The 26687-nt window shown below is 39.0% G+C and overlaps 1 protein-coding gene across 9 annotated transcripts in view; it reads left to right on the top strand.

Moving 5' to 3' along the window:
* The window catches only part of APP (amyloid beta precursor protein), a 283417-nt gene that overhangs the window by 85249 nt on the left and 171481 nt on the right, over positions 1 to 26687 (top strand). The window lies entirely within an intron of this gene.

Raw genomic sequence — 26687 nt, 5'->3', positions numbered from 1 at the left:
CATAATTTCTATTATTTGTTAATAATAAAGAGACTATTTAAAATATTTTTTCTCTTAATTTCCAACTTGGGAAACAGTCAATTGACTATTCACAAAGAAATAAACCCTACAAAAGTGACTAGTAAGAGTTGTAATTTATATATTCATTATGTAAGGTTTTATTGACCACCTGCATGTGGTTGACCCTGAAGATAGGTGAGATGTGGTCCCTCTTCCTGGGTTTATAATGTAGGAGTAGGGGCTTCTGGCTAAGACTTTGAGGAAGGCTTGGCAAGAAGTAGCATTGTGCCAGGATTTCAAGGATGGAGGCAAGAATGGAGATATGTTTTAGGTATTTAGACAATGATGAGCAAAGTCCTGAAGGTAGGACCTTAAAGGCTATGCATCATTTTCAGGAAGAGGGAGTAGTCGGTTATGATAGGGTATTAGTTTTTTAAAAGCATTAGTGTTTTCCTTCATTTATAGTAAATACTATTATGTTATCATTTTAAATTTAAATTTATATCTAACTACTTATTTTCAGGCTGGCATCGAATATATACCTCTTTCCTTTTATGTATATGCACATGATATTTAACTGTTGTCTTTCGGCAACTGAGGTTAGAATTTTTGAGAGTAGAAAACATTTTTTTTTAAGCTAATAATTCAATCATAATAAAAAAGATGAGTAGAGACTCAGGAATCACCTGCTGCTCTGGTTGCCATTTTTATATGAAATACCAGCACTATTTGAGTTGTATATATGTACTGTGGCTCTCTCCAAGAGATACTGGGATATGAATTTTTTTTAATTGAGATTATTATGGATTCTCCATACAAGTAAATTATGACCCCCATTATTTACTGATTGCTTTTATAAACAGCAGTCAAATTCATGAAAAATGTATTCTGTGTTTAATTTCTTTTATTTTTTATATTGCTTTTAGATTGTTTCCACATATATAAAGAGACAGACAGACAGATGCTGATATACCAGAAATTTTTAAAAATCACGTGTAGCTTAAATTTCACATGGTCACATTTTCACCTACTTTATTAAAAAAGGGCAAAAATGTCTTTAGATTTAGTAACACATCAGCTAGAGTGGATGTATGTTATTTTGAGTTTTTAATTTCTCTATGTGTCTGGAATCGGTACTGTCATATCAGATCTGATGGTCTTGAAACATTTACTTTTCTGTGCCAACCAGTAAACAGCTGCTTCCCGGTTGCATCTGCATAATGTAACCATGGTAATCATTAGCTTGCTGTTTTAACATGAATTTAATATGAAGGGCCATAATGTTTCCAGCTAACCTCAAGCTGTGTCTTTTGTCATGAACTTTTCTTTTTCCTGATGTGATTGAGTAGAAGTGATTATGGTAGGGAATCAAGAAAGAAATGGACTCCCATCAAAGTTCTCTTTTCATTCTGGGAACTTCTTTTTTAGGTGGTGTGTTGCTTGCCATCACTTCCTACCTGCAACAGAGAAAGGAAACTGATTTTCCCTTTTGTGTTTACAGCTCAATTTTCATCATGTTATTTCCCAAAACAAATAACACATTTGAGATCTTTTCTTGATTTTGCTTACTGTTTTGGCCAGTAAATAACTTTCCAAAGAACTATAGTAGAAAATATAATTTGTCTGACAGTTTATAAGATTTGGGGGGAATCAGGGTACCATGTTTTATACCACATGAATAATTGTAACCAGAAAGAGAATATAAAATGTAAGAAAATCTCTAGAGTGGTACAGACAACTATCATTATGGTTCCTAGGACGGGAAAGTGGCTTAAACCCAACATAACAATTGGAATTCAGTAAATTAACTCAGACTCTTACCACAAAATCCTAGTTTTCACTATATTTTAATTAGCAAACTATATTTTTAAAATTATGTAAATAATATGTAAAATATCATAGACATAGACTTAATGCCATCACAAATTACAGGAAATTTTTGATGTATTTCTTCTTTAGGAAAAAGTACTGAGAAATGCTTTTTTGTGGACTTAAAAAATTTTAGTTTTGATCTTGTTTAATTAGGTACAGCATATCTTTATAATATCTCCAAACAGTACCCATTAAAGTATAACCATATTTACTATGAAGGGAAGAGTTCATTATATCAAGCATACTACAGTGAAATTTGGGGAAATAATTTCTCTGAGGTATTTTAATGCATTTCAGAAAAGTAATTTGATGTTTGTATGTAATGAAAGAATTGACCAAAGAGCATTGAGGCAAAACGTATGCACAAAAGAAAACATCATGAATGTAAGAAATGACATAAAGATGACAGCCAAGATGAAGCCCGAGTAAAGATGTATTTCAATGTTCAAATTTTAGTACTCGACACTGCGAGTGCTTAGTGTTGGTTTCACTCAGCAGTCTAGAGATAAATTCTGTTAGTTTTCTTTTTTATAACGGTAGTCACTGAGTGGCTTCATTAAACTTTCTTTCTCTTCCACATCCCTTGATAAATTTCAGCTCTTGCTGGTGATGTGATGTGTCCCAGGAATCTTTTTTTTTTTTTCTTTTGTCAATGAGTCTCAGACTTCAGCTTTGAAACCTGGTGGTGAAGGGAAGTCCCAAGGCAACAGCTGTGCTGCAGTCTGGAGAGAAGCCAGTCCAGACTGGAGGAGAATGCAAAAGCTTCCAGGAGGGAGGTCTCCAGACCAAAAAAAACCATAGTACTGTTGCAGTACCTAATGGGCCTGCCTGTACTTAGTGTGGTTATAGAGTTCTGTTGCAGAGTTCGGGAAAGATGCAGTACTGATGGGTGCAAGAGAAAATGAAGTGAGTGTAAAAATGGGGGAGGTATTAGCTTTAGAAAAAGAAAAACCAAAAGTTAAAAAATAACAAACAGCTGTAAGAGAAAAAGAAAGAATATGCCATTGCCAGGGTCTGAACAATACTGAGGTGTCACGATACAGATGCTATTTACATGATAAAACCATACTGGAAGGAAGGTGGGAAGGGAAGGGGTAGACACACCTTCACATTAGGAAGACTGAAAGTGGAAAAAGCAAAGAAAATAGCTGTTTAAGTACAGAGTTTAAAAATATGGGGGTGTATAGCAGAGAGACAGCTAAATGAGATGGTAATAAATGATTTTTATTACCCCTTTTTGCTACAGAGAAATTTATCAAGTAGGTCTATGGCAGGAAGAAGTTGAGTTTAGGCTTCCAGGGATTTTTTTTTTTAATCTAGAAATTTTCTTTTAAGATTAGAATTTGCAAGTGAAAGTAGTGTTAGAGGTGTCCTTATTTAGCTAACTTTGAGCTGGATAAAGTTAAACTGTGATTTCATAGAGGGGAGCTTGTTGTGTATTGTGTATTTCCTTAGAAGATGTTTGCTTCTCTATGGGCATAATTTATGGCTATATGCATATAAAATTATCCTTATACCTATTTTACAGAATTCAGGGCAGAATTTTACTGTTTTAGATGTTGTAGAGGTTTGTAGTTGTGATTGTTTTTACTCTGGAAACATGCTGATCTCTGCTGATTTAGTGACAGGTGTTTGTTCAAGGACCCAAACTCAACATGATCAAAACTCGACTCCTCTCCCCTGGAAGTTCTCTCCTAACCACAAATCTGTTGAAATCTCTACTCATTTTTACACTTGCTTCAAATTTGCTTTATGTCCGGATGGTATGAACTTTTTCTGTGAGTAAGATAAGGGATTGCTGTAAGAATGGAGATAAGGCTGGAGCATACAGTAGAAGTTTCTGGAAAGAGGATAAGGCATAGTATGGATCCTAAGGCATAAGTAGAGAAAATGAAGAGATATGAATTAGAAAACATTTTCCGGGGACAACGGTTTGTGTCGGTAATATTGGTACATAATGTTGGAAAATTAGAACAGAACTAAGATGGTTGATTAAGTTTGGAATAGCACAGAAATCACATTTTTATTTGCAAAGACATTAAATTCATTTGTTTCTTTTAGGTGGTGTCTAGAAAAAAATATCTGAACAGTCAATGTGGTTTTAAGCCTTTAATTATGTCAGTTCTTTTAACAGATGGTATATTGGATTAGAGAAAAAACTCCTTATACTTTGGAGTAATATTTCCATAAACTGTAGTAACCTGGCCACACAGCACCTCAACATGTTTTGAATTTAAATAGCAGATCCATAATAGGGTAGTAAATTGGGAGAAAGTTTTACAGTTAGTGGATTTGAGGGCCTAATGAGGGAAAAGAATAATCATAGAGCTATACTAAGAATAAACAATAAGCCCTTCCTGCAATGCTTGTAAATTTGGAAATAATTGTTTTTTATCAGAAATGTAAGCTCTATGAACATTGGGACTTTTGTTTCATTCACTGAAATATATTCCCAGAGCTTTAAGTATGTCATGGCACATAGTAGGTACCTAATAAGTGCATATTGGATGAATGAATTGAGGAGTTAGATGAATGTTTTAAAAGGAAGGAAATCTTAAAGAAGAAATAGCGTAAACACTGGGAAGGCAAAGGGCGTAAAGCAGTAATTTCACATGCCTAAAAGAATCTCCAAGATTACAGAAATAAATGTCACTTATTCCAGTATTTATCAGTAGGGGAAGGGCAGGTTTTATTTAACAACGAAGAAGTAACGTAGGAATCTCAGATTAGGTAGAAACTAAGATTTTTTTGGACCTGGATAAAAGAACGTTAAATTATTATCTCTGGGAAATCTATGTGTGTCTAGTTTAAAGCCAGTGTAAAAATTAATAAAGAGAAACCTCATTTAAAATGGAGTCAGGCATCCCTGAAGTGGGAGCTCTTATGTACACACCACCCATCGCAGCTTTACATTTCTGAGCAGCAAGGTCTCTACTACCCCAGCAGGAGGAAGGAAGATTTCCTCCTTGCCCAATAACAAGCCCAGCCAATGGAAAACTCTGCAACTCAGCCAATGAGAAGCCATCACCACCCTGAACTCTCCCTTTCCCTTCAATGGACTTTTGCTTAGATCAGCCCCGCCCAACTTCCTCCTTTTTCTCTATAAAGTAACCTTCCTCTCCTTCATTTGCTAGGCTTGTCTGTGATATTTGCTATAGCTTGATTGTCCTGAATTGCAATTCCTCTGCTCTTCCTGAATAAACTCACTTTGCTGGTAAAATAACTGGCTGTCTTATTTTAAAGTTTGACACCAGTATTACCAGAGGCATCTGTATTCAGACATAAAAGATACCATTAGATTAGTTTATGGCAGTTTCATTATCTTTAGCTTTTAAGTCTAGTAATAATAAAGGGTTATTTTAACAGAAACCCACTTCTAAGTATCATTTATAATGGTAATGGAATCTACAAACTTATTTCACATTTTTACGTTGTATCTTAAGAGTTAGGATAATATATGTGTATACTAACCATTAATTCCTATCATATTGAAATGCCTTTGTTAGATGATGAGGTGAATGTGGTACTTAGTAGGTACTTGATATGTAGATGTTAATTACTCCCCTTCTAGAGGTTTAAATTTTCTCATGACATTAAAATTTGGGCCATCCTATTGATTTATTAATTTAGGGGTATATGTATTTTCAAAAATGTTACCCAGCTGGAGTTCCCCTAAATCTTCCCCTTTTAGTCTTAACTACTTTGAGAGATTTTTTTTTTTTTTTTTTCTGCTGTCACTGAAGATCTCCTTCTTTATTGTATATCTTCATCAGCTCCAGGTTGCTGGTTTCCTATGAGTTGGTCGTGTGACTCTTTCTTCTTGCTTTATTGAAAACAGAATTAATTGTCAGTCAGGGGCTTATGATATTCTGCATTATCTAAGCATATTTAATACAGTAGGCTAATTTTCAGTATGCCAAGAAGTTATCCTGTTTTGCCATTTAAATAATTTTAGCTTCTTTCTCTATTTTTGTTCTCATTTTAAATTTTTAGTCAAAATTCTCAATTGAGTCATGGGTACCAGTGCATACATTTTCTTCAGTAGGTTCTTTAACTTCACTGTATCTGAGATTGACTTCATAAAGACCTTTGGTCAGTAGACCCTTTATTTTATTTTATGTATCAGCAACTTTTAGCCTTCTCATATTTTCCTGTTCATCAAAGACCTCTGGGTCCTCAGGTCAGTCACTTAACCCCCTATCTTTAATTCCACCCTTGCTCTACCCATTCACAGCTGTGCTTCTTGATACGATAGTCAGCCATTCCTATCTGATCTTTGCAACATCCACCTCCCTCCAGTTTGCCATTATGAGGTATCCATCCCTTCAGCTCCAGTGAACGAGCTCTTTGCCCAGACATTTTTTTGTCCTTCCTGACGTCTCAGTGGTGTCTAACCCTGCTGATCACTGCCTTCTCCCCACACTATTATTATGCTCTTGCCTTTGTTATTCTCTCTGCTGACTCCCAGTCTTCCTCTGGCTCATTTTTCTGCAGCCTTCTCAATATTGGTGTTTATATGAGTCCTCCTGGGTTGTTTATTTTCTCACAACACACATACTAGGAAACCTCATCAGTGCATTGGTTTCCCAAAGGCCTGGCTTGATGAATCCTGAGTTATTAAATCCAGGCCAGGCCTCCAAGTACTTACTCGTCAACAGACTTCCTATGACTCCCAGAGTCTTGATAATTAGCCTTGTCCCTGCAGGAAAAGAGCAGGCAGCATACTGCTAAGAGTGCAGAGTATTGGTTGGCTCTTAGCTTTCCTGGACATTTCTTCTAAGGTGTATGCCAGATTTTCTTATCAATAACTGGTGAATTTAGGAGTCTCAGAGTAAACACAGAGCACATGAGCATGGGATATGCCTATCTTATTTTTCTCTGTTGGTTTACTGTATCATTTGGGATAAAAATCTGTTTTAGGCAAAAGGTAGGATTGTTTTCAACTTTTATTAATATCTCCTGGACCCTTGATTTCATGCAAAGGAATTAATTGCATTTGAATGAGCTTAATGCATCAGGCTATTGATGCAAAAATACACCCCATGCTGGGCTATCACCATCATCAAGGGCTTTTGTTGTTGCTTTGTTTTATTTTGCTTTTTCTGTGGGTTAATGACAACAAGTATGCAAGAATAAAATGAATCAAACTTAAGTCCCTAGGAAATATTCATGTATTCATTTTTCACATGTTTTAAAGAAATGAAGATATGCAATTAAGCATAATCGCCTCTTAAAATTTGACTCTAAAAAAACATTTTTAGCTATTTTAACTTACATATAAATTTCGTACAAAATATATATTTTTTATATAGATGTGATCTCAGTGTTGGATTTACCATATTATGCTGTGAGGATATCTTCCATTCGTACTAAGATTTGTAACTGGAAGGAGAGAATTAAATCATTTGGAAGCAAAACATGGAAAACTGCCCCAGCGTAGGAATATTAATTAAACAGCTGCCTAAATGATTAAAGAACAATAAGATAGTCTTATCAAGTGCTCAGATTTCCACGAAAGCACACATACCACCTATTACTTATTGTTATAGTTGATAAAGGTTTATATGCACTTGAGAACTGTTACCAAAGATGTCTTTTGTACTTACTTGGTGTGCAGTTGGCTTTTTCAATACCTCAGCCCTGTCTTCCCAAAGAGATGGCCTTCTATATATGGCCTTTGAAATATGCATTTTCTAAGATTTATATAAGTAGCCAACTTCTTCCCTGTTATAGAAATTTAAAAGTTAAGGCTTTGAGATATCCAGATTAGGGACTTCCCTGGTGGTGCAGTGGTTGAGAGTCCGCCAGCCGATGCTGGGGACACGGGTTCGTGCCCCGGTCCGGGAAGATCCCACGTGCCGTGGAGCTGCTGGGCCCGTGAGCCATGGCCGCTGAGCTTGCAGGTCCCGAGTCTGTGCTCTGCAACGGGAGAGGCCACAACAGCTAGAGGCCTGTGTACCGCAAAAAAAAAAGAAAAAGAAAAAGAAAAAGAAACATCTAGAATTATCATGTAATGGCATGAGTGGGAAGGGTGTCAGGCCAAGAGGGGAAACTGACCTTATGCTTCTTTTGACCGGGAGAAAGGCGGACACACCTGCCTTATGTAACGGTGACCTTGAGTAAACCCTACTTTAAGCCATTAAATGGGTTACCTTGAGCTTACATAATGTAGATCCTGTGACCTGTTAGCCTAATTGCATTGTTAGAAAGTCTGCTTTGGGCCAGAAAATAGCAAATCACTTACACTTTTCTTAGATGATTCTGATAACCAAATATTCTTACCAAAAATCAAAAGTTTTTCCTCAGCATTTTCCCAAAACCAGAACATTTCTAGGTTAAAACAACTGAAGACTCTAAGTATGATTTTCCTTTGGTCTACATTTTAGTCATCTTTACAATTTTGAGTAAAAGACAGAAGTGGTATTATTTGGAGTGAGAGATACCTTGGAATTACCCCTGTATTTGAAAGCCTTAATCATGTATACTTTCCTCATTTATAAATGTTAAATCTCAAATGAGAGATTTGCCTTCTTCCAACATGTTTTGCGTGCCTTCTCTCTGCACCAGGGCCTTACGTTGAAAAACTAGCTCAGATTTAGTTTGATTTAAAGGCTGAGCTTCTGCATGCCTGGAATTCTTGCTCTTCAGAGTATTTGCTCCCTGGAAAAGTCAGCTGAAGACAAGAGTTGTCATGTGACTTTGGACTGTTTACCCGGAAGACGTTTGGGTAATGGAATGGGCTTTGGCAGAGTTCTGCTGCACACAGGGCTGGCTGTGTTCAGATGGGAAGAACCAGTCTGAAAATGTTTGAAGCCTGAATGTACTTTCATCTGATCATTTTCTTTATTGCTTAAGAGAATTTTAAACAGCCACATCCATAGTGGGCTGTAGCTTGTAGTGACACAGATTTAAATGATCTTGCATCTAAACAAATGCATTCACTCTCTGCCTGCTGTGTAAAATCGGAATGACACCTGTACTCTGTTGGAAAGGAACAGACGTTTTCATTACAAACCTCAGTCAAGCAGAAAAGTAGCAAAGTGAGCAGAAATTTTCATTTACATCCATGACTGAAGTTGCAGTGATAAAAAGAAAATTGCTAGGTTCAAGAAAAGCCTTGTTCTCATTCTGTTATACGACACGGGGGATTTGGTCAATACAGAAATAGTTTTTAATACTTATGTTGTTGAGGATGGCTCTGATCAATAGTTTCAAGTTGTGCGTATCTTTTAACTGACCTTAGATTTTTCTAGGGTTTTTGTAGTATCTTTAAACAGACTCCCACTTATTATCAAGTCCATTATTTATTTGTTAAAATGTGAGCTTTATGTTGCATTACCACAGAGGTTCACAGTAATTTCTTTGCTTGTAGTTGTGAGTTTCAGCAAGTGTAGACAGATAACTCAGTTGGGCCAAACTTAGAAGGCATCATAAGACAGTGGATTAGAGAGTAGGATCAGAATCTTCCAGGGGAAATTCTCCAAATCGTTCATGATATACCTTTTGGAATATATATATAAGCTTTAATGTAGTAATTTCCTGCCCCAAACCCTCTTCCTTGGAAGTCTAGAAATTCAGTTATTTCAGTTCTCTCAGGAGCAATGAGCTCTGGCAAACTGATTGACAGTAATGAAGCTAAGCCTTGTTTACAAATCTGAGTGGCAGTTCCTAAGTCCACCGTGGAGTGCTAACAGAGGGAGAGATTCTAATTTAGCTGGATCCATCCCCACTGAAAAGGTCACATGATATTTGAAACATGACTCAGTAGAACTGGGTAATTTCTAAAACATGTTTTTATTGAAGCGCTTGATATCATGTATACTTATATTTTCTTATTCTGTTAGATATTGTGTCCCTCTCCCCTCGATAGTGTTTCCGGTACAATGACAGAATTCGAATCCTTTTTTCTATGTTTTAACAAAGCCTTGGGAATTTAGAACAGTGTACTCATACCCGTAAACGGTTGTACTAATTCCAAATACCACATCCTAGATATTTCCTGGCTAGCTCTTTTGTTAAATGCCGTGCCTTTTTCTGCGTCATTCTCTCCTTATCTACTTCCTCTTGCCCTAAATAATTTTGCATCTTTTTTGCTGGAATTTTTTTTGCGGTACGTGGGCCTCTCACTGTTGTGGCCTCTCCCATTGCGGAGCACAGGCTCCGGACGCGCAGGCTCAGCGGCCATGGCTCACGGGCCCAGCCGCTCTGCGGCATGTGGGATCTTCCCGGACCGGGGCACGAACCAGTGTCCCCTGCATCCGCAGGCGGACTCTCAACCACTGCGCCACCAGGGAAGCCCAATTTTGCATCTTTTAAGATATATTTTTTTTGGGGGGAAGTTGTGAATTAGAACATTCCTGAAATATAGAGCAACATTTACTCCTCTGAGTGTTAGGAGACAACTCCATTGTCTCCTAAAGCTAGACATTTCAAGTCTAGTCTGTACACAAGAGAATCCAGAAGGGACACTTTAATAAGCTCTCAAGGAGCACAGTGTGGCGATTGGGTGTTAGGGGTCTCCCACTTAGGAGAGAGGTGGGCTGGAACAACCGAGTCTGGGCATCATGAACACACGGAGTGGTAGCTGCTTGTAAGCACGGATGTTGAATGAATGTGTTAAAGGTCCTAGGCCAGACCAGCAGGGAAACAAAATGAAGGTAGTGAAACTCCTCTGCTAACCTTAGCAAGTGATAGAGTCTGGGATGTGGGGTCATGTGTAGTAGCTGTAGAGGTGAAAAGGAGAGGGGAGAACTAGAAGGATATATATATATTTTCACTCAGAGAATGGTTTACTGGAGTTCAGAATTTCAGAACATTTTTACATCTGATACGATCTGAGCCCCATCTGCCGAAATATGGATAGTTTGAGTGGAGTAGAGGTACAGCCCGTGGGGATAGGGACACAAATCGGTGATAAATATTCCCGGAGAAAATAGAAGCATAGCTTAGTGGGATAGGGGACCTGGGTTTTACAACCAAGTAGAATTTCTTCAGCCCCCATTTGGGGCTCCCTCAAAATGTTGAATGTTGTGGTATGATGCACAGTCTGAGAAATGCCCCCAAACCTTCACCAGAAAGCAGTAGAAAGGGAGCAGAGCAGATGTCAGTGGAGGGTAGGAACCTGGATGAAGATGAAGTGGTAGAGAGTAATAGCTACTCTGAGGGGTGTGTTCCCTCCCCTACCCGGCTGGCCCAGGTCAACAAAGTGGCTAAGGCCACCCAGTGTGACAGGAGCTGGTGGTACCAACGATGCACAGCTCTAGAAACCCCCTGGGCAGATGCCCTCCATGGGTGGAGCGTCCTCTCCTTACTGCAAAATAAAGGGATCATGGGAAAAACCAAAAGAAGAAGTAATCACAAATGATGAGATTGACGAGGTGTATAATGAGAACTTCAAAAAGTGTGCAGAGATTAAGAAGACAGTGAAAGCAGGAAGCTGGAAGACCTGAGTAGCTTCTCAAATGTTAAGACAGTCTCTTAGTTGAGGAAAAACGCTGGTTTGAGCATTGTGCTTCCTGAGGATTCAGAAGCCTCTTGAGTTGGAAGAGGAAGTTGTTAGAATGTGTGAGGTAGACTGTCTCCTTGAAGAAGTTAGCCCACAGGGCCCTCTGACATCTTCCAAAGGAAGGTTTTATCTCAAGGCTGGTACGATAATCAGGGTGCCACCTGAGAGCTCTCTCCCTCCCCAACCCCTCACGGCAGGCTCTGAAAGGAACATACCATGGCTGAGCAGGAGGGATTGGAGTTCAAGAGAGCCTCTCATAAATCAATGGAATGTAACTGTGAGAGATCAAAAACCAAGGTACCGGGCTTCCCTGGTGGCGCAGTGGTTGAGAGTCCGCCTGCCGATGCAGGGGACACGGGTTCGTGCCCCGGTCCAGGAAGATCCCACATGCCGCGGAGCGGCTGGGCCCGTGAGCCATGGCCGCTGAGCCTGCGCGTCCGGAGCCTGTGCTCCGCAACGGGAGAGGCCACAACAATGAGAGGCCCGCGTACCGCAAAAAAAAAAAAAAAAAAAAAAAAAAAAAACCAAGGTACCTTGCAAAGTAACAGAGATTCAAGGAAGATGCTATAAAGTTTAGGAAATATGCAACAGATGTAGAGGAAACAAATTGCTGAGCTCCAGCTACAAGGAAGAGCTAAATATTTCATGGTCATGATGGCTTAGAATGTGTGATCTCCCTCTTGATTGGAACTGCTAAAGTTATTTTACCAATAAACAAGTTAAGAAAATGTATTATTGTAAAGCCTTTGGAATTATAAGTTGTAAAACAGCAAATAAACTGAATTGTATGTGAAAAAAAAAGTTGAATGTTGGTTTTATTCCCTTATATTGCTTCCATATAAGATAGATTTTGACCCAGTGAGGAATTGCTTATTGTTCTTTGGGTACAGTTCCAGGAGTTGATGGTCAGTTGGTACTTGATTCTAATACGATTGCTAAAAGCAATGCTCTCCATGTGAGTGTCCAGCGAGGGAATGAAAATGTTGACTGAAAGGTCAACACTGAGAGTAGAGGAGGCTGTTGAATCCTTAGGCATGACTAAGAAGTGAGAAAGTACTAGCAGAGGGTCGAGGGCAGAGTCTTACTTTATAATCAGAGTTAACTCAAAGCGGAGTCAATGAGAGGGAAAGGATGACTAGCTTAAGATAGAGAACGGGAGGGCAAGTGTTCCTAGAGAAGACAGAATTTAAGGAAGAAGGTGATATGGTAGAGAGCAGACAGCTGATTTGAGGGCTGAGAAGAGACTAATGCATTTGTTGCTGCTGACCTTGAAAGAAGACTTGCCCAAGATTGTTGGTGATGGGTTGGAAAGAGCAAGTCCGGGGCTTGAAAGTGACAGTCCACAACTCTGTTGAGAAGTTCATCTGTGAAAGCACCTCTTCCTGTTTTTGATTATAGCCTGCCTCACACATGGGTTTCTGAGTAAGGTATGTGGACAAAACATGCTGTATATTTTTACCTCTCTGTATAATTTAAGGTTTTGGTAATAGCTGGTGGTTCTTTTGCCTCACCATGCGTCAGCCTGATTGGTATTTTGTTGGCAATTATGTGACTTTTTAAAAGCCCCCATACATAACCCCAATTAATTGCATCTTTAAAGCCCATCAGGCTATGAATTTTTTTAATGTCAGAAAGCAAGAAAATGTTAGGAGAAAGCAGCCAGTGAGGATACTTGCATTTTCAAGAGATGAAAAAGAGAATTTAGCAGGATATCTCTATAATATCAGCTTTTTATCTCATCTCTCAAAATGTAGAAGACTGAAATAGGCTAAAAATGAGTAGGTGTAAAGGAAACCTTATTTAAATTTGAATTAATCGCATGTTCATGAGTACAAATTATAATACGAGAAGTGCAAAAGGAGAAATGAGGGCAAAAGGGCATTTTGCTGGTAAATAGGGTAAACAGTAGTAACAAATTGAATATCCCTTTCAGTGATTAAATATATGGTGTTGTGATGGCATATAGAACTGGGTATATAGTCTTCTCAGTGTATTCAATCTTACGTTTATTTCTGTTTAGACACGTATCCTTAGATTCAGTTTCCCTCCTAACCTCAACCTGTCCACGTTCAACTCATCACTCTTTGAAAGATATTCGTGATCTTTAAAATTTGAAGCTAAGCTAGTACCGACCACTAGCCACATGAGGCTATTGAGCACTTGGAATGTTCTAGTCCAAAGTGGTGTGTGCTACAAGTGGAATATACACATCAGATATCAGAGAGTTAGTCTGAGGGGTAAAAAAAAAGAATGTAGAATGTCTTAGTAATAATTTTTTACATTGATTGCATGTTGAAATGATAAAATCTGGGGTATACTGGGTTAAAGAAAGTATATTATAAAATTAATTTTACCCATTTCTTTTTACTTTTGTAATGTGGCTACTAGAAATTAAAAACCTCATATATGGCCCACATTACATTTCCGTTGGACAGGGCTGCTCAAAGCTCTTCTGGTGCAGGACTATGTCTCAGTTCTTTTGTATCCTTCATGGAACTGAGTACAGACGGGTATTCAGAATTACTCAGTGGTAATAGAGATGATCCTTTAAAGTTCAAGCAAATCATGTTGGGTTTTAATTTTTATTCTTGTTCCTCATCCTATTTGAACATCTTTGGCCGGGAGGCTTTGTTCGCCTCACCTTTTCACATACGGAAATCATTCCATCCCCTGAGTCACTGTGTAGTTAGTTTCCTCCCCTCTGCCTCAAATCTAGAACACTTTCTACCCTATTTTGTGATAACTTCTGGGATTAAAGAAACAAAAGACAAAACAGGAGAGACTTGGCTCTTAGGGATGTGTGAAAATGTGCTCAATTCTTAAGATGGTGCCAATGTCACCAATCTGTGGGACAGAACACAGGCTTATGGAAGGAGGGTGTAGACGGTTTGATTATTTTTTTCAAAATAGGGACAGACCAAGCCAGTCACAAAAAGGCAAATACAGTATGATTCCACTCATATGAGGTACCTAGAATAGTCAAATTCATAAAGACAGAAAGTATTGTAGAATGGTGGTTGCCAGGGGATTGGGGGAGAGGGAAATGGGGACTTGTTTAATGGGTATAGAGTTTCAGTTTTGCAAGATGAAAAGAGTTCTGGAGATTGGTTTCACAACAGTGTGAATGTACTTAACACTGCTGAACTGTACCCTTAAAAATGGTTAAGATGGTAAATTCTATGTTATGTGTATTTTACCACTATTAAAAAGAAAAAGAAAAGCCATTCTAAAAAGTGTTTCCTAATGCAATAACCTGTAACTTAAAAAAAAAAACCAAACACACACTTAATGAGTTATAATGGATTATCTTAAGGACACCCTTGCTACCTGAAGGAGCAGCTGAATCCAGTCACTTGGGAGCTTGTTAGAAAAGTAGAATCAGTCCCACCCTAGACTTTTCCAATCAGAAACTGCATTTTAACAAGATCCCCAGGTGATTCGGGTACACGTTAAAGCTTGAGAAACCCTGTTCCAAACATCATTTCTCAAAGTGTGGTCCATGAGCCACCTGAATCCGAATCCCTCTGAGGAGGTGTGTTTTCATACCCATCCCAGATCAGGTCCAGGTCTTGGGGCCAGAAGGGGATGGCTCTACTACTGTCTGGTCAAGCATCCCAAGGTGACTCTGAAGCACGTTAAAGTTTGAGAACCCCCGACCTGGAAAGATTTAACAACCATTATTTTCATAATTCCATCTTTTAACTGATGTTGGGATAATTACAAATATAAGCATTAAAAAGGCCCGTTATTAATAAAAATCAAGAATATGAGTAATAAAGCAATAAAAAAGGGGCAACAGAAAAAACACATGTAACTTAACTAATCTTGGGTGGTTTGGTGAGGAAGGCATGATTCAGAATTTGTGGAATATTGTCATCTGCAGCAGCATGGATGGACCTAGAGATTATCATACTAAGTGAAGTAAATCAGACAGAGAAAGACAAATATCATATGATATCACTTATATGTGGAATCCAAAAAAAAGACACAAATGAACTTATTTCCAAAACAGAAAGAGACTCACAGACACAGAAAACAAACTTATGGGTACCAAAGGGGAAAGGAGGAGGGGAGGGATAAATTAGGAGGCTGGGATTAACATATACACATGACTTTGTATAACATAGATAACCAACAAGGACCTAGTGTATAGCTCAGGGAACTATACTCAATATTATGTAATAACCTATAAGGGAAAAGTCTGAAAAAGAATATATATATCTGAATTGCTGTGCTGTTCACCTGAGACTTATACACTATTGTAAATCAACTATACTTCAATAAAATTTAAAAACAAAACCAGAAAAAGAATTTGTGGAATACTGTAACACTTTGCTGAAATAGTGAGCGTTCCAATAGATTTAGGGCCCAAAGTTGAACCTGGTTCTGTTATTAACTAGACAGAAACCAGATCAGGCCTAAGTTTCCTAATCCATAAAGAGGAATTGAATTCTGTGATCAGTGACTTTTACATTTCTAAGACAAGGTTAAACTTGAAAAGCAAAGAATTTCCTTTATTATTGATATATGTGTGAATATTCTGAAATTTTTAAAAGAATTTAAATGCCACACATTACACAAATTATTGAAAAAGAGATTTGCTAAGAAAATCTAAAACTAAGCTTTGTCTAGTTATTTTAGATGACATAGACGAAAAACCCAAGTTAGTAAAGATCTTTTTTAACACAAGTTCTTTTCAGTTGACAGTAATTTCATGGACAGTTTTTGAAGGCCACAATGTTGATATAGATGTAAATAGGTATGTCCTTATTAAAATTTGTTGCGGAAGCTTCGAATATTTTTAAGTAGGCATTACTTTAAGTTTTAGATTGACAAAAAAATTGACAGGATAGCCCAGAGAGTTCCCATACACCACCTTGCCCAGTTTCCCCTAATATTAACATCTTACATTAATATGGTACATTAGTTACAGTTAATGAACCAATTTTGATACATTATTAATAAAGTCTGTCCTTTATTCATACCTTATTTATGTCCTTAGCTTTTACCTAAAGTCCTTTCTCTGTTCCAAGATCCCATCCAGAACACCGCATGACATTTACTTGCCAGGTCTTCTCAGCCCCTTCTTGGCCATGACAGTTTCTCATACCTTCCTTTTTGATGACCTTGGCAGTTTTGAGGAGTACTGGTCAGGTATTTTGTTAGATGTCCCTCTGTTGCAATTTTCTCATGCTTAGGCTGGGGTTATGGGTTTTTGGAAGAAAGACTACAGAGGTAAGTGCCCTTTTCATCATATCACATCAAGGGCATCTATTATCAACATGATATGTAACTGTTGTTGACTTTGATCGCATGGCTGGGGTAGTGGTTGTCAGGTTTCTCCACTATAAAGATGCTCTTTTCTCCCCATTGTGTATTGAACTCTTCAAAAGGAAATCACTAGGCATAGCCCACAATTAAGACCATTATGCCTCACCTCCTCAAGGGCATAGATGATTTGGAATTCTGCACAGGCAGAATTTGCCTCTTTCCACCCATTTATTTATTCAGTTATTTTGACTCATAAATAAATATTTTATATTTTGTGTTATAATCTAACACTACTTTATTAATTTTATATATATATATATACACACATATATATTATTACTCAAATTGTTCCAGTTTTGGCCTTTGGAAGCTCATTCATTTAGCTCCTATGCTTTTTTTTTTTTTTTTTTTTTTTTTTTTTTGCGGTACGCGGGCCTCTCACCGTTGTGGCCTCTCCTGCTGCGGACACCCAGGCTCAGAGGCCATGGCTCACAGGCCCAGCCGCTCCGCAGCACGTGGATCCTCCCGGACCGGGGCACGAACCCATGTCCCCTGCATCGGCAGGCGGACTCTCAACCACTGCGCCACCAGGGAAGCCCTCCTGTGCTTATTTGAAATACCTTCTTTTATTTTTTTCTCCACAAGATGCTCCAACTCATCTTCTATATTTTATGTCCCAATCCTAGAATCCATTATTCCTCTAAGGAGCTGTGGTTCCTTTTATTGGAGAATAATATTAAAAACTGAGATCTGGGCGTCAGGTGTGCTCATTGCTACTGGAACATCTTTGCTTTTAAGTCCTCTCAACTGACAGAGTGAGGCGTTATATTTGTGTATAGTCCTCCTTGTATGAATATTTCTATAGCTAACCATTTGTATCTATATGAAGCTAAATATCAGTTCATCCTTATCTCCAACTCTAATCTGTTATTACACGGATACTTCTTCCTCCTCCCCTTGCTCATCTGTAAATTCTCACTCCAACAGTGGGAAACCTGGTCCCACCATCCACCTTCTATTTACACAATTGTTCAATTGTGCACTTGCTGAACAGTATCAGAGTTGTTAGCTCATACCTTTGTGAGGCTTTTAAAAAGCTGCAAAATTGCTAACAAACGTTTATTTTATTCTTGTCTTTTTAACATATGTCCTTTGCACTGTTTTCATCATCTTAAGACCAGTGTTATTCAGAGCCTGGGTAAAAGACTATTTCTATCTAGTACAAGCTGCCATTTGTGTATGTACGTGAGACTGGGCTCCATTCACTTGAAAAAATTAGAGAGAGGATTTAGGGGAAACTTTTAGTTTTCACTTCTTTTGCCTTTTTCTTATCTTGATTCATGTAATTTCTGCCATCTGGCAAACAGTTCTGATCTGAAGACTGCCATCTGTCAGTTCTCACTGCTATCTGGTGATAGTTACTGTGAAATGTTGGTGATAGCAACAGTCACGGTTTTTGTTGTTTTGTTTGTTTGTTTTTGCGGTACGCGGGCCTCTCACTGTTGTGGCCTCTCCCGTTGAGGAGCACAGGCTCCGGACACGCAGGCTCAGGGGCCATGGCTCACGGGCCTAGCCACTACGCAGCATGTGGGATCTTCCTGGACCGGGGCACGAACCTGTGTCCCCTGCATCAGCAGGCAGACTCAACCACTGCGCCACCAGGGAAGCCCTGTTGTTTTTCTAATTGAAGTATAGTTGATTTACAATGTTAGTTTCAGGTGTACAGCACAATGATTCAGTTATACATATGTGTGTGTGTGTGTGTGTGTGTGTGTGTGTGTGTGTGTGTGTATATATATATATATATATATATATACACATATATATGTATTCTTTTTCAGATCTTTTCCCTTATAGGGTATTACAAAATATTGAGTACAGTTCCCTGTGCTATACAGTAGGTCCTTGTTGGTTATCTATTTCATATATAGTAGTGTGTATATGTTAATACCAACCTCCTAATTTATCCCCCCTACCTTTCCCCTTTGGTAACCGTAAGTTTGTTTTCTATGTCTGTGGGTATATTTCTGTTTTGCAAATAAGTTCATTTGTATATATTTTTTTTAGATTCCACATATAAGTGATATCATATGGTGTTCGTCTTTCTCTGTCTGACTTATTTCACTTAGTCTGATAATCTCTAGGTCCATCCATGTTGCTGCAAGTAGCATTACTTCCATCTTTTGTATGGTTGAGTAATATTCCATAATATATATATATATATATATATATACACACACACACACACACACACACACACACACACACACACATACCACATCTTCTTTATCCATTCATTTGTTGATGGACATTTAGGTTGCTTCCATGTCTTGGCTATTGTAAATAGTGCTGCTATGAACTTTGGGGTGCATGTATCTTTTCAAATGGGTAATTCACCCTTGTCCCAAGTCCTCTTTGAGAACCCAGTAACTACCCATTCTCTGAAGCAAAGACCATAACAGTTCTATCACATGAAAAGTTTGTTGAAAAGTATTTTGGGTGCTTCTGTAACTATTCTTTCCATCTCTTGAACACAAATACCTTCCAGAAAAATGTCCCAGCCTATTTGTTAACATGTGAAAGTTACAAAATATCAATATGTAATGAGCAAATTCAATAAAAATGTTAGCAGAGGAAGAGTCTGACATGGTAAAATTAAAAATCACCTGAGTGAATGCTTGTTTACAGTTCCCACTTTGATATGCATGGATGCAGTAGTGTAGGTTACTAAGTACATGAATCTGGAATGTTCTACTCGTCTGCACATGCCCTGGGAAAGATTAGGAGAGTCTTGCCCAATCGTTTTCTGCCGTCTTCAGTATAAAGCATCTTCTAGCTACTGGAATGGAGCCAGTTAGATTCTTGACACTTTTTCTCTTATGCCCCTCAGTTAATCCTTTAGATTCTGTCTTCACACTGTATCCAGACTCTCACCACTGCCCACCATCTCTACTGCCATCATCCTGGTCCAAGCCATTGTCATCTCCCAACTGGATCACTGCCACAGCTCACTACCTGGTCTTCCTCCTTCTAATCTTGCCCACTTGGGCAAGAATAAGTCGCTTAGAAAACCACGCCAGAGTCTTCCAGTGCCCCTCAGGGTGCTGGCCAGAGTGTGGGCAATGTTTAAGGCCCCGTGCAGTCTGCTCCCACTCAGTGACCTCCTGTCTGTCATTCATCTGTGACGACACTGGTCCCCTTGCTATTCTGTAAACCCACCAGGCAGGCTCCTGCCTCAGGGCCTTTGCACTTGTCCCTCCCTCTGAGATCTGGTTGGTTTGTTACCTCACTTCCTCAGGTCTTCACTCACATGTCCTATTTTTAGTGAGACTTTCCCTGAACACTGTTTAAAATTTTACCCCCTCCTCCACCAAAGCCTCTATCCCTTCATGTGCCTTATCTCCGTAATGTTCATTACCATCTGACATTCTCTTTTACTTTTTTGCTTTATCTTTCCCACCAGAATCCCATTTAGTTTCATCTCGTTAGTCGACTGCTGTATTCCCAGCACTAAGGAAAAATAGAAGGTATGCAGTGGAGAGTTAGTGAATGAAGGACAGTGAGCAATGGAGGGGATTCAGGAAACACCCCCACAGCCAGGGCGCGCGAGTCCTGTGCGAAAGGCGAAAGCACTGATCACTCGGATTCCCTACTTCTCCTGTCCTAGGGATTCCACCCCACCCTAATGACCACTGTTTTTTCCTCTCACATTATAAGCAATACTCAAATGTAATACCATTTATCTATAGAACTATAACTTGGTGGAGATGGTGTAATGAAAATAAAACCCCATTGCCTTCAGTAGCTGTTACTGTTCTAAGTAACTATAATTAGTATTAATATGAGAAGCCTTAGTGGTCGATGACATACTGGGAAAAAGGTATTAGTAATAATACTAATAAAATAATTTATTGAGCACCTTTGTTGTGGGCACTGAGTTGAGTGCTTTATGAATATTAACTCATACTCCCAACTCCACCATTTACCACATGTGTGAGCTGGGATGATTATATAAATCTTAGTCTCACCTTCTTCTCTTATAAAGTGAGATCATTATAGCTGCTTTGGTGTGTGGTTCTGAGTGTGATGTGAGATGATGTCCAGGAAGCATTTAGGCCAGTGCTGGGCACAGGGTCCAGAATTACTGGAACTATTGAATCTTACCTTCGAGAGCCAGGTCTGGGCCACATCTCATCTCTCATAGAAGAGTATAGCACAAGGAAGGAAACTGAGGCTTTGCCATTTTTCAGGAATTCCACTGCTAGAATGTTCTCCCGCCCCCTTTCCCTTAACTCTTGAGAGACAAGGAGGAGAGGTTACACCTTGGGCCAAAATACAAAGACTTCAGATGTTTCTAGCCAACACCATTTTAGTCTTTGTGAATTCATAGAAACACAGTTTATTCATCTGAGCTTTCTGTGTCTTGAAGAACATATGTGTGGTTCTGGAATCTTTTTTAATCAATCTGTTCAATCCCACTCTGACTCTCAAAAACTTAGCAGCCTCAGTTTTGAGAAATTCTGTTCTTTCCTCTGATATCCTTTCCCCCCTTTTCTCCCTCCCTGTGCCATGGATTCACAGTCTCTTTGGTTTTAGTTGTAATACTTTTGCTCTATTCTATTTTCTTCCTGGAATCATCTGTCTCTTGAAAAGGAACATGAAGAAATTGAAAAATACATTCCTATCTTCAAATTTCTTAGTACTTGCCTGTTTAATATTCATTTCCAGTTCTTCTTTTCGAACAGAATTCCAGATTTTTTTAATTCATGGTGACAGTGTGCTCAGCCAAAAATACTTTCTGCAGATTCCCTGGCAGCTTAGTGTGCCAGATAACATAGCTATGGTATATAGGATGTGGATACTGGGGAGGATGTTCCTCCCATATAAGACAGCAAATCTTTAATAGGGAAAAAATACATACCAAAAATCCTTCATCCCTTGGCCTTTTCTTCCTGTTCCTGTCTGAAACTTGGATATGAAGTCTTAAGATTCTGTGACCATAAGACATCATGACAAATGCCAACATGCTAAGGACAGCAGTGCAGAAAGATAGGAATAACCTAGTCCCTGAGGGCAGCATTGAACATCTGCAGTAGCTTCAGCATCAATACCAGACTTCTTATTGCAGAGAAATCATCCCATCGTGTTTTTTTTTTTTTCTTTTTTCAATACGCGGGCCTCTCACTGTTGTGGCCTCTCCCATTGCGGAGCACAGACTCCAGACGTGCAGGCTCAGTGGCCATGGCTCATGGGCCCAGCCGCTCCGCGGCATGTGGGATCTTCCCAGACCGGGGCACGAACCCGTGTCCCCTGCATCGGCAGGTGGACTCTCAACCACTGCGCCACCAGGGAAGCCCTCCCATCGTGTTTTTAAGCCACTGTTTGTCATGCATTCTCTTCTGTGTTTATCCTGTGCTCTATTCTGTGCAGTAGAATGCATTTTCAGCTGTTTCACATGACTTGCTAGCTAATTTAAATCCAGTTTTATTGTCAAACTGCCACATTGTAGATCACAACACTGAAGTATTTTGTAGTCCAAACGTGAATCTACTTTTATAAAAGCCAAAGGGAATTAGCCAAATAACCCATTTCGAGCAGACTTTAAATGGCAGCAAGTTGAGTTACCACACTTGGATGGAGAGTCCAGAGATTCAGATTTTCAGGTCAGTTCCACTGCCAGCTGGCTCTGTGGGCAGGCCACTTGACCTGGATTATTTCCCTCCCATCTGCAAAATGAGGTAATTTAAGTAAGCCAATCCTCTCAAAGACCACCAAAGAGCCAGTGGATTGATGCTTGCAGAGTCTCAGCTGAATTTGGCATTATTGTTTACCTTGCCAAGACTTTTTAGCTAAGAAGCCAAGCACAGATTTTGTTCCTTAGCTGTGAAAATTCCCTTTCAATTGCAGTGTGTGTAATATAAATTGTGAATTTTTAAAACAAGAAACCAGGTTGTATGATTATCAGTAAATATGCACAGTGTATACTGAATTGAACCACTAGGATTAAATGGTGCCAAATTCCTAAAGTTCAGCATTAGCCAAAACATTATGATACTTAATTATCTCATTATGATACTTAATTTATTTTGGTCTCTTTCACTTGAATTCTGTTAATTTTTTTTTTCTACCTGAGGATCAAACCAAATAAACAGAAGGTTTGTTTTAAAAATTAAAGTGTGCATGGTTCTATATGGAAACTCCAGGTATATATACTGTCAGATTTTTTTTTAATTAAACAACTATTTTTTAGAGCAATTTTAGGTTCACAGCAAAATTGAGTGGAAAGTACAGAGAGTTCCCACATAATCCTCTGTCATATCATAGGTTTTTAAGAATAATGCTTTTAGAATTAAAAAGAGAGGAAACATAAACCATGTTAAACTAAACCCGTTTCTGAAAAAGGACTCGTTATATTTTTACTACTTCTCTTTAATTCCTTATTAAAAAAATTTTAACAGATTTTTGTGGTTTAATTACTTTAAAATTTCTGATGTGTAACATTCTAGTATGTTTCATCAGTTTTGAAAGTAATATAAGCAAGGTTGTAAAATGCAGTCTTTGCTGAATTTTATTTTGATGTTAGAGTACAATGAGTTTTCTATTTTGCCATTAGTCCCGAGGGCCTATTAAATAACCAGTATTAGTCCTTTAAAAAAAAATCTCATTTGAGGGACATACATTTCTTGGATTATGTGCAATATTAGAAACCTAAGAGCATCTTTACACTACGAAATGAAGTGTCATTTTCCAAATTAAAAAAAAAATCAAATATCCTTTTATAAATTAATGCTGTACGTGTCCTTTTGATGAACATTAGATTGTACCAGGGTAAATATCTTTCAGTGACTTTGAATTTGCATTAAAATCTACTCCTCAGCAGATTGGCCTAAGGTCAAGTAAAACAAGACACTTTGTTGTCTGGCAGCTATTACCCAGTTTATGCCACAAGAACTATTTCAGGACAAAGTTGGGAGTATCTGATATCTTCTCCTAATTGTCTCATAAACTGATTTAATAGCTTTGGACCAGACATTGAATCTTTCCCCATAACTACTTGTAAAATAGAAAAACATTGCTTAGTATTTCAGACATTTGTAGATATGGCAGTATGGCTTGACAGACCAGAGCTAATAAATCAGGCAAGCATCTTCAGGCCACTGGTCACTTCTGGCTTCCTGTGGCCTTGAAAATTGGGATACCTCAGATATAAAGTATTCTTGCTATGGTTGATTGCCTGCCCTGAGAAACCATGAAGAGTCCACTTGGAGAAAGGTAGATTGGTTTTGGATGAGGATTTTTTTTTCCATTCTCCCAACTCATCTGGTTTTAGTTTGTTTTTTTTTTGTTTGTTTGTTTTATTTGTTGTTTTGTTTTACAGTATTCTATGTAAAAGCAAAAGAATGTGACATCACTTGCATTATGTCATTTCTTTCCTTACAGTTTATAGTTTAATGTTTATCTTTGGGGCTAGGTTATAATCTCCTGAAGGTAGGTGGCCTTAGACATGTTTCTGGGAAATGAGATTTATATTATAAGAGGTCCATCACACAGCTGTTGTGGAGCTGAGATGCAGTGATGCATATGGAGAACTAGCCACTCCATGGACTCAAGCGTTCCTTTCTCACCAAGTACCAACTGCACATAGCCCTTGGGAGCAACGTGTCTCATTAATTCTTGCATTCTCTGTGACTCACAATACGATGCTGTGGGCACCACCGATTGTTTCAAAGATTTGAGGAATGACAAGATGACGCTGTTTATCCCCTGTGATTTGCTTAGATTTTATCTAAATATTATTTATTAAACTAAATACATAAATATCATGAGACGTGCATGTTTCAGCTAGAAACAGACTAAAATTTAAGCACCTTTATAGAAAGAGGGTTTTTTTTGTTTTGTTTTTTTTGGGGTTTTTTTTGCTGTACGCCGGCCTCTCACTGTTGTGGCCTCTCCCGTTGCGGAGCACAGGCTCCGGACGCGCAGGCCCAGTGGCCATGGCCCACGGGCCCAGCCGCTCCGCGGCATGTGGAATCTTCCCGGACCGGGGCACGAACCCGTGTCCCCTGCATCGGCAGGCGGACTCTCAACCACTGCGCCACCAGTGAAGCCCAGAAAGAGAGTTTTAAAGAACACTTTTAGGGAATTCCCCAGTGGTCCAGTGGTTAGGGCTCTGCACTTTCACTGCCAAGGGCCCGGGTTCAATCACTGGTCGGGACTAAGATCCCACAAGCCCCTTTTATATAATGGGAGTGAAAAGTTTTTTTCTTCCCCTTCTTAGGACATTTATCTCTTTACGTAGCATTTCAGAAAATTTCATGCAACGGACTATGAAAGTAAAAAAATTGTTCTTGTCTTTCTGATCTGTGGACAACTTGTATTCCTTGCTCATTTGTAGTCGTTGCTTTAAATCTCTTCCCGCATGTCTTGCTTGAAGGATTGCAGTACCTTACTCAGTGGTCTCCCTGCTTTCATGGTCTCTAAACGCTAGTCCATCCTTCACTTGATTAAAGAGTTTACCTGAAAATCAAACTTGAGCACATCATTCTTGTTTAAAATATCCTTTGGCCTATGTTGCATCCAAAATGGCATCTAAAAGCTTAGACTCTAAAACTGGAGTCCACCATATTTCTCCAGCTTATTTATTTCTGGACATTTTTTCCCACTTACCATGTGTTCCAGCCAGAGTGAACTTCTGTGTCTTCTAAAGATATGCTTTGTCCCTTATTCTTTCTTTGCACAGAAGGTTTTCTTTTGCCATCCTTCCAACCATCCATCCATCCAATATGGTCATGTTTGCCAACACTGGACCATGGATTGGGAATAGGACGTTAAACAAGATAGATACTGTCCTTACATCTTGCAACTTCCCATTCATTTCCTACATGTCACACTCCTGCTCATCCATTTAGACTCATCTCTAATGTTATTTCTATTTTGAGGTCTTTCCCAGCACACTCAAGCAGCTATGTTCACTATGTTGGCCCATCACTTTATCTCTATTACAGCGTTTAATTTCTTCATTCATCAAGACTTTTATTGCCTACTGTGTTCAGAATCTATGCTGAAAGCTGGGGATCTGTAGTGAACAAAGCAAATAAAAATTAAGCTCACAGCGCTTCCCTGGTGGTGCAGTGGTTGAGAGTCCGCCTGCCGATGCAGGGCACACGGGTTCGTGCCCCGGTCCGGGAAGATCCCACATGCCGCAGAGCGGCTGGGCCCGTGAGCCATGGCTGCTGAGCCTGCGCGTCTGGAGCCTGTGCTCCACAACGGGAGAGGCCACAACAGTGAGAGGCCCGCGTACTGCAAAAAAAAAAAAAAAAAAATTAAGCCCACAGCTTATACATTATGTTGTAATTATCCAACTTTCACCCTTATGAGGATGTGAATTCTTATAGGACTTTATGTATCAATAATATCTTTTGTTTGTTTGTTTGTTTGTTTTTTGTTTTTGGTGGGGGGGTATGCGGGCCTCTCACTGTTGTGGCCTCTCCCGTTGCGGAGCACAGGCTCCGGACGCGCAGGCTCAGCGGCCATGGCTCACGGGCCCAGCCGAGCCGCGGCATGTGGGATCCCCCCGGACCGGGGCACGAACCCATGTCCCCTGCATCGGCAGGCGGACTCAACCACTGCGCCACCAGGGAAGCCCTGTATCAATAATATCTTTATATCTGAAGTACCAGCAATGCTAAAAATAGTTTGCATGTTATACAATTTTAAAAATATATATAGCAAAAGTCTAAGGAGTTTTCATAATTTAATTGAATTAAACTCTCTGTGTATGTGTATATATGTGTATTGTTTATAAACATATAATACACATATGTGTATTTGCTTCAGATATATATATATATATATATATATATATATATATATATATATATATATAATTTATTTATTTATTTATTTTTTGCGGTGTGCGGGCCTCTCACTGTTGTGGCCTCTCCCGTTGTGGAGCACAGGCTTCGGATGCACAGGCTCAGTGTCCATGGCTCACGGGCCCAGCTGCTCCGCGGCATGTGGGATCCTCCTGGACCAGGAC

This window comes from Phocoena sinus, chromosome 4, assembly GCF_008692025.1.
Source record: "Phocoena sinus isolate mPhoSin1 chromosome 4, mPhoSin1.pri, whole genome shotgun sequence".
Classification (NCBI taxonomy): Eukaryota; Metazoa; Chordata; class Mammalia; order Artiodactyla; family Phocoenidae; genus Phocoena; species Phocoena sinus.
Note: the sequence above shows the minus strand (reverse complement) of the source record. Positions and strands in the feature narration are given on the sequence as shown.